Source organism: Marmota monax, unplaced genomic scaffold (assembly GCF_021218885.2).
Source record: "Marmota monax isolate L192 unplaced genomic scaffold, Marmota_monax_Labrador192_F-V1.1 WCK01_AAM20220418_F8-fsc00111, whole genome shotgun sequence".
In the NCBI taxonomy this organism is placed as follows: Eukaryota; Metazoa; Chordata; class Mammalia; order Rodentia; family Sciuridae; genus Marmota; species Marmota monax.
In genome coordinates this window covers 5,648,470-5,657,847 of record NW_026695067.1, presented here as the reverse complement: position 1 = coordinate 5,657,847, position 9,378 = coordinate 5,648,470, and positions in this window count along the sequence as shown.

Below are 9,378 nucleotides of genomic sequence, written 5' to 3'. Positions count from 1 at the left end.
ATTGCCAATGATAAGTGATTATGATTCAAATTAAAATAATGGCCAAAAGAAGACACAAAGTGGGAATAAAAAAAGTGCTAACTATAGAGAAATATAAGTTAATTATAAGTTAATTTAATTTTTTATATTATTTTAGATTAAGTAGGTAAATTTGGGACTAAGAATATGAAAATCTTTGAAATTGATTATCCTTTGAGTCACTATACTAAAAACCAACATATTTTTCTTATTTCTGTTACCCAACTATGCAAGCACTGTTAAGTTCCTTCTATATAGAAATTCTGCAGCTAATGGGTGACTTTCCCAAAATACAGATTTCTGGGTCTCATCCCTGGGAATTTCTAATTCAAGAGGATTACTGTGACACATTGGCTCAGTGTCACCACCAAGTCAGAACCCCTCATCCTAGCGGTTATTGTCCAGTAGGCTTGTTTTATAATGTTCTGTACTCAGTTTATGCGAACTCTTGGTGTTCAACCTTCTTCCCAATACTTTTCTCTGTTCCTCTGGAATTCTATTGGAACTACAACTCTAAGAGTTGTAAACAGATGCCTACTTTTCTTTCTCCTCTATCTCCTACCTACCTTGAAATCTCATGGTCTCCAGAGGTCACTTTTCCTGCAATCTCATTTGTTCAAATTTCAAATGACCAATAGGTGGTGTTACTATTTACCCATGGACCCTGCCATTTCCCCACCATTTCACTTACATTCTTGGGCAAAAGAAACTAAAATAAACCCCACCAAACTAAGAATTCTGTTTGGTTTTGAGAATCATGGTGTCTTAGTCTGTTGAGGCTGCTACAACAAAATGCCATAAACTGACTTATAAAAATAGAAATATATTTCTTACAGTTTTGGAGGCTGGGAAGTCCAAGTGCACCTGAAGATTTGGTGTTTTATGAAGGCCTACCTTCTCATACATGGCACCTTCTTCTTGTGTCCTCAACATGGTAGAAGAGGCAAGGCAACCCTCTGGGACCTCTTTAATCCCATGATCTAGTTACCTCTCAAAGTTCCTATTCCTAATACTATTGCTTTTGGTGATTAGTTTTCAGCATATGAATGGGGAGTGGGGGACACTGTTTGACCCTTACATGCCTGTAATCCCAGCTACTCAGAAGTCTGAGGCAGGAAGATAACAAGTTTAAGTCCAGCCTGAGCAACTTAATCCTAACCTACTATGGCATCCAGCTAAATGTCCTTTCTCTTTTTCTTTCTTTTCTGCCCCCACCCTTTGCTTTCTTTCTTTCTGTCATCTCCAGGCTGACTTCTAAGTCATTCCTCAGGTATCTTAAGTATAAAGTAGCTCACACTACTATTCTACTGCTTCATGTCTGTAACAAAATATCTGAGGCTAGATAATTCATAAAGAAGAAAAGTTTATTTAGCTTACAGTTTTGGAAAGTGAAAGTCCAAACAATACAATGCTGACTCTGGTGAAGGTCCACCTGACTGCATCACATCATGGCAGATGGCATTGTGGCAGGAATGTACATAAGAGGGAGATACCACTTGGTGAAACAAGAACCCAAAGAGGCTGAGAGAGGATCTAGGCTTGTTCTTTTATAGTGACCCTCTCTAGCCTTGATCTCACAAGAACTACATCAATTTCTTCTGAGGACAGTGTCTTCAGTGATCTAATTCCTTCTCACTAGGCCCCACATCTTAAAGGTTCCATATCACCTTTTAATACTGCCACATCAAGGACCAAGGTCCCAAAACATGAATTCCTAGGGGACACACTCAAACCATATCCAAACCATTGCACTTGCTATCCTGGGTGATGACATCGGCCTATGAATGAATCATCTTTTAGCCACATTGCCCCTGCTTTCTTCCCTTTCTGTTCCCACCACCTTCAACACTTGGGAGGAGATTGCATGGCAACACACATGGCAGAAGAAGACTAATATGGAATAGCATTCTTTTTTTGGGGGGAGGAGTGTTCTGGAAGTTGAAACAGTGGCACTCTACCACTGAGCTACATCCCAAGCTCTATTTATTTATTTATTGATATGGGGTCTAAGTTGCTCAGGCTGGCCTTAAACTTGTTATCTTCCTGCCTCAGACTTCTGATTAGCTGGGATTACAAGCATGTAGTACCATGTCTGGCTAGGATAGCTTTCTTATTGATTCCTTCTGCAGAAGAAACTAGAGACAACACTCTCATTTTTGTTGCCCAACTTGTGGTAAGGCTGAGGATGCCTTCTGCTTGGGAGTTTTTCAGTGCAGGATGGCCCAGAAGGGCCAAAAGAAAGGAACCAAAACACAGCCTTTATATAAGACATAAGCTAGAGGAATACGAGATTTTTGAGGTTTTTATGTTCTGTAGTTCAGCTCTCTAGTGTTGGAGAAGCAGACTGTGGGGGGAGTGAGGAAGTCACAGCTTGAAATAATGAGGCTGGTTGTCCTCTGGTAATCTCTCTTTTTGGCAACCTCGAATCCTTCATGGAAGCATCTTGGTGGTGCTGGTGGTAATAGTGATGTGTGTGTGTGTGTGTGTGTGTGTGTGTGTGTGTGTGTGAGACATATAAGCTCAGTGACAGGCAAATGAATAGAGACAAGTCCAGAGTAGCAAGAAGGAAACCATTTACACTTCCAAAACATACAAGGAATTCAGGAATGCACCAAAGAATGATGCTTTAAACTGAGGCTTCCTTAGGCTGTTACCTAAAGCTTCCTTGACGCTTCTGAAAAAGGAAACTTCAAAATTCTGGTCTAAATACACAATTTTCTGGGTTGGGGATATAGCTAAAATGCTTGTCTAGTGCATACAGACCCTGGGTTCCATCTCCAGCATTACACACACACACACACACACACACAATACACAACCTTCTATCTTTATCATCCTATTTATCACAGATTCATCTACTCTTCAGTCTCCTTGAGTGCTCCAATTCCTAGACACTCTCATTTTCTCCTGGGCATGCTGCCTATTGTGGATTTTTTCCTCCTTATCTAATCTAAACCATGTGGATAGTTACTGGAATAATTCACTGTTCAGCACCACTCAGTCCCTCAATCCTTGTCTTTTGGCTTCTTCACCCAGACTCCTAGCAATATTCAGCTCAGTGTCAATTCAGCCATTTACCTTCTCACCTCTTCCATGCATTGCCTCATGAGTATCACAAGGAGAAAAATCACAAATGTATCCTTACTAATTTCAGCTGGGCCCTTATATAGTTCCCTCTCTAATCCCCTCTGTGATTCTTCCAGACATTTACCACTCTGCTTAAACACTACCACACCCCTTCTCCTCTTCTTGTGGCAGATGAACTTCCAGCTTCCTGAGCTTTATATTCTTCAGCTATAAAGCTTTCTGCATATACTCATCTCTCTCTTTCCTTTCTGGCTCTTCCCATGCAAACACATTCCTTGCTCTGACATCTAAATTTGTTTTCCACCATTAAAAAAAAATCAACACTAAATATTTATTTTTTAAACAAATGTTTCTTAAGTATCAGGAACCAGGTTGAGTGATTGGGATGATAAATAGAAACTTGTTTCAATGGGTGCCTTTGAATTGGTTGGCTGACACCTCGTTTCTACGAATAGCGCTTTCCTCCTTTATTTGCTGGTTGGTGGCAGGTGGGAACTGCCATTTTACTAGTTTTCACTTGCTGGACTCCCGGAATGATTTGAGATGGGCCTCTAAGCCAATACTGGCAACCAATCTGTTCACTGAGAAATTTGCAATTGGGACTCAGATTAGACAATAGGAGGATAAGTTGGAAGTGGGTAGTAGACATTTACTGTCATGTGGACTAAGATACACAGAGAGCCATTCTGCAGCAAGTGTAGAGCACACTCAGAGGGAGGTGCAGAGACAAGAGACTTCAGAAGAAGACTATCTGGGTTCTTTCTGTTCTTTCCAGAGAATTTTAGTCTCTAATTCCTCCCATTCTTGAGGCTCAGTTGCATCCTTGTCCAAAGATGCCAGGGTGCTTCCAATAACATTCTTCTTAAGATAGTATTTTTTTTTTTTTGTGTGTGTGTGTGTGTGTGTGTGTTGGGTTTCTGTTACTTGCAACCAAAAAGTTAAGTTTCTATCCTCCTTACAGAAAAACTAGGTTGCTTTGTTTTGTAATTGCTATTGGCTGGGACTCAACCATGTATCCCTTGAGTGTAGAATTTCAAGGGAATAGTGAGCAAGTTTCAGGACATTACCTCTTATTTTCAGTCTTCATTAAGGTGCTACAGGAACCTAACATGCTCAAATATGGCTGAAAACTGCCTGGAAACCACAAGGTCAGGGTGGAACACTGTTCTGTGAAGTTCTTTTGCCTATTGCCAGTTGCCTGAGACTATTGAGGTCAGATAATCATGGGCCTTGCTGAATTACAGTTGCCAAATTATCTACTGCACTGTTTCTCAAGCTATCAATTATCTCCTTTCTCTCTTGAATCTTCAACACTTCCCTCTCTTTCCTCCTTACATAGGCATTTAAATCCACTCCCTGCCTAACAAAATCCATCCAAGCATTACCATTTTTTTCTTTCTATTATAGGTAAACTTTTTGAAAAAGTTGTATATGCTCAGTGACAAACTGCAGCAATTAAGTAGCCTTACTCTGCTGCAAAGATTGCCTTTGACCCCTCACTTTATCACTAAGTCCAACAGATGTTTTTCAGGTCTTACCTTACTCCTTTCAGGAGCTTGTGAACTATTAACTACTTCTGCATTTTTGAAACAATTTATTTCCTAGGCTTCTGTGATACCACATGCCCCTGGGTTTCTTTTTACATGTCTGCTTCTTCTTTTTTCTTTTTAGTCTTTCATTGTGTTGATGTTCCTTTGGATGGGTCCTAGTTTTCAGTCCTCAGACCTAGTTTAGTTTTCAGTGCTCATTACGCCTAAACTCTGCTGGGGCAAAATCTCAAACACTTTCTTGGTATTACCTTATCTACCCCAATAAAAGACAAACCCCCAATGACCTTAGAGAACAGAGGGAGATACTTCATTTTGATCTTTAAAAAGTCCTTCATATCACTGGATGCTCTCAATTATTTTGGAAGAAAATGCTTTTGGGGGGAATATATATTAGCACAAAGTGATTCATTCAGTGCTCAAATACAAGCCACGTGACAGAATTGGTAAGAAAAGAAATAAATTTAACACAGATTTAGAAATTACTGCTAGGGAGATACCTTCTCACTTACAAGTGTTAGATGTCCTTGTCAAGAAGCCTTTAAAAAATCACTACAAAAAGCAATATGATTACAGGATGAATAATGTAGTATGATTAGAGATTTGTGGTTTAGAATAAAGTCCCCAGTGCCAGCATCATCTGTAAAGTCAAAAACTTAGTTGGAAGTGAAGTTAATGTGTCCTGGAAAACTATATCAGAGATTCAAAATATGATTGTGGTAATGTCAGAGACACCTTGAAGAATTTCATTAAAATTGTTTTTGAAATTATATTTTCAGGGGCTGGGGTCGTGGCTCAGTGGTAGCGCACTTGCCTAGCATGCGGGAGGCACTGGGTTTGATTCTCAGCACCATATACAAATAAATAAAATAAAGGTCCATCAACAACTAAAAAATATTTAAAAAGAGAAATTATATTTTCATAATATATAAAGTAAGTATAACTAAATTTATACATTAAATATTACAAGTAGTGTTCCAATTGTTTCATCTATATTTTTAAAAGTTTATATATTCAAGTTGGCTGCAAAGTTTTTTGGGGGGTGAGGGGAGAGATAGAGTTTAATTGGAAAAATAGATTTACCTTATATTCTGGTATATATGTTATATACTGATGACTCATCTGTAGCCAATCTCCCACCTAAACTCCAGCCCTATATAACTAACAGTTCTCTGATAATTCTACAGGATGTCCAACAGGTACTTTAAATTCAACTTGTCCAAAGTTACACCCAACTTCCCATCTACCTATTCCCCTCTTGTTGTTCCCCTTAGTGAACGGCACCACCTTCATTCAGCTGCCTAAACTGAAACTTGAGTCACCCACATTTCCTTTGTTTCCCATAAAGCCCTGTTGTTTCTATCATCTATCTCCTAATCCCTCTTATCTGTTCATTTCCCTTAATACCCTCTGTTTTGCTCCAGGCCTCTATCATTTCCTCCCCATTCTACTATAACAAAATCTGAACTGGGTTTCTTGGTTCCCTCTCCTGCCAATCTGCCTTCCAAAAAGCAGCCTGAGTGATCCGTTGTAAATGCAAATTTGAGGTCAATCACCACTGCAGGCTTGGCTAACTCTGACAAGTCTTCAGGTGTCAGTTTAGAGACCAATGCCTCTTTTCTAATTCCCCATTCTCCCGCTTTACAATTTAGCCAAGTTAGATGCTATTTCTATTTCATCACATCCCTTGTCTTTCCTTAACACAACAGTCTTCACACTTCTTCGTTGTAATTGTTTATCTTTTCTGCTAGACTGGGAACTCATGTCAACAAGGGCTCATCATTGTGTCCCCTTAACACAGGGCAAGCATTGAGATATTTTGAGTGCTTTATAAATATTAAACGAATGAACCAATAATTTTGTTATTTCAGCATCCAGTACAATACTTGGTAAAAACAGTTCCTCAATCACATTTGTTGAATTAATCGACTGCTGTTGGACTAAAGATATATGATTAAACAACATGTAACAATTAATTTTGTGCAGGCTTTGTCCTTAAGGAACATATATTCTTCTTAATTAGGTTTAATCAGAGATGGTAGAACAGGTGGCTTTTGGAAGGGAAAGGGAGAGGAAAAAATTCTTACCTAGTGAAATGTAAAGGGCAAATGTAAAAATATTAATATCTGTGCAAAAGAAACTTGTGTTCTTAAGATATGCGTAACTCCTAGTTGAAATCTGCTGTAACTAGGAAGTGTTCTGTCCTGGGATTTGCTAGTCAGGGGCTAGCTTTCTTCTCTACCTTGGATATTGGGATTCAGTCAAGGAATCAGCTGCAGAATCTCATTACTGGCAGCAATTAAACACTGAACTATATTGCTTCCTCAATGATTTAAAAAACCCCCCCAAAACCAAAAAAAACAAAACATCATTTTACTATAAAGAATAAGATTCCTACCAAGTTTTATATTCACGGGATTTAATTTTTCATTTAATTTTTATATCAAAATATATTTAGAATATATTTCACAAGAATATTTAGTCTAGTTATTTTTGGCCTGCACTTCCATAACTTACACTAACATACAATGGACACTTTGTTTTCTTTGCTCTAAAGTTTCTTTGTGCACTATTCCTTGAACATGGGCCTCATGTTCCAACTTCACTTAGATGAAAAAAGTGTTAATTTCAGCAATGATATTAAATCTCTTTATAGACTCATAGTTTAGACTTACATAAAAATATGTTGCTTAGTCAGACATTTGTGGACCTAAGTATTTATTGAAATTCTTGTTCTGGAGAATGAGAATGAAGAATGATATACCTTGTTAAACAAAGGAGAGGTTAATGACTCCAAATGATTTTAAAATAGCATGTCAACAAGGACAGTAATATCAAAATGAAGTAAAGGATCTGATTTGAAGTATGTGCGGGAGTTAACTTTACAATCTTACTCTTGAACTGATCTGTAACTTTTTTTTTTTAATCTGGGGTTCCATCTATTAGTGGTTTATTAGTAGAATGGCATTTGCGAAATTTGCAATTTAATCACAAATCAGTAATATGATTTAGCCACCCTATTTTACAAAAAGTGCTTTAAACCTTTTAATACAAACAATATACTCAGTGGGCTTATAAATTAATTAGACAGCTCACAGAGGTCATACATGAAATTAGCCACATATATATTTTTCTAAATTTGGAGATAAATGTAAGCCTCATTTTGGAAGTCACAATATACACTGTAGAGTTTTAATATAATGAAAAAAATTTAGCCTTAAAAACCATAGCTGAAAATTAACATTTGCAACACCATTTATAGTTTCCAAAGAGCTTTTCTCATTAATTATCTCAGAAAACTGAATAATGATGTGATTATTAAAGGTTAATTAAGCAAATACTTGTGAAGTAATTGGGAGGTAATCTATTTCTAATTTAACAGGTCAATCAGGGGTATTTAGGAAATATTTTTTTCTGGTTAACTACGCTAACCAAAACAAAAAAGATATTTAAATGGTTTCCCTTGTGGGTTATTCCCACAATAAGCATTTGTTTGTTCTTCTAAGCCAATTGTTTCAAAGAACTGAAATGAGGGTCCCTAATTTCACTGTTTTGGTCATTGAAAAAGGTTTTATGAGCTCTTCCTCCCCAATGTTAATCCACACCTTATGTTGTTTATTTTGGCACTTCGGAATAAAATATAGAAAGTAACTGGAGAAGACACAGGTGATGCGTTAGAGATTAACCATTTTCTTGTGGAAAGCAACGCATCTTGATTATGACTCTACCGAAAAGTGAATACAAATTCAACTCATCAACAACCAAATAGGACTGTCCAAGTGTATGACTACACAAAGAAATTGTCTTAAGTTTCCATAGGTGCAGTTTATCACATGAACAGTATTCTCCTCAGTAGAACTAAAAACTGCTTTCTCCCAACTTTGGGTAGCTTGGGTGCTGCCTCACGATTACCAAATAATTTAAAAATCGTATATCCGGCTAGTTCCTGGTCTACCGGCTAAAGACGAGTCCCAGGTAAGAAAAGGCGAAATGCTCTGCCAGGGTACAGGTAGATGAAAGGTTGCAGTTATGACCAGAAAATTAGCCAGGGGTCGCGGAGCTCGCTCTGGAGCTCGCAGGAGTTGGAAGGCTGGAAATCCAGCACCTTTGTCTGGGCCCTGGCTCCCTGGACCCCGGCCCCGTGGTGCGGGCGGGTCCCGGCACTACCCCTGGAAATGGGCGGCGAGGGCGGTCCGGCCTGGAAGCCAGAGGTCAGCGTTCCGCGGACGGCCCCCTCCCACAGGAGCTGTGCCAGGTCCCTGCAAGGGCCGGGCGGCTCGCTATTGTTTTTGGCGAGCACATAAATCCACGCGCCGACCCTCTGCGAACCCAGGTTTCCTCTCGGAGGCCATTCGGTTTCCTCCGAGGCCCTATATAGAGGCCCCGCTACCAGGCTAAGCAGAGGTGTGCGTCCGCTCCGGCCTCCCAGACCAGCCTGGGTTCCGAGCTCCTCTCGCCTGCAGGTCTCTGTACACCGAGGCGTCCGGGGAGGTGAGGGGGAATTACTCCCCCGAGCTAGGAGCCCGAGGCGGGAGCGCACGGGCGGGAGGAGGAGGAGGAGGATCGGCTTCTCCGGGGTTTCCCTGACGCCAGCAGCAGCGCCCGGCGCGCGCACCCCGTGCCCGTCCACGGCTCCGGGGAGAAGGGGGAGGGGAGCGGGCCCGCCGCCTGCCCTCGCGCCGCCGCCGCCACGGCCCGCGAGGCGGCAGCCGGGATTGGAGCTGGC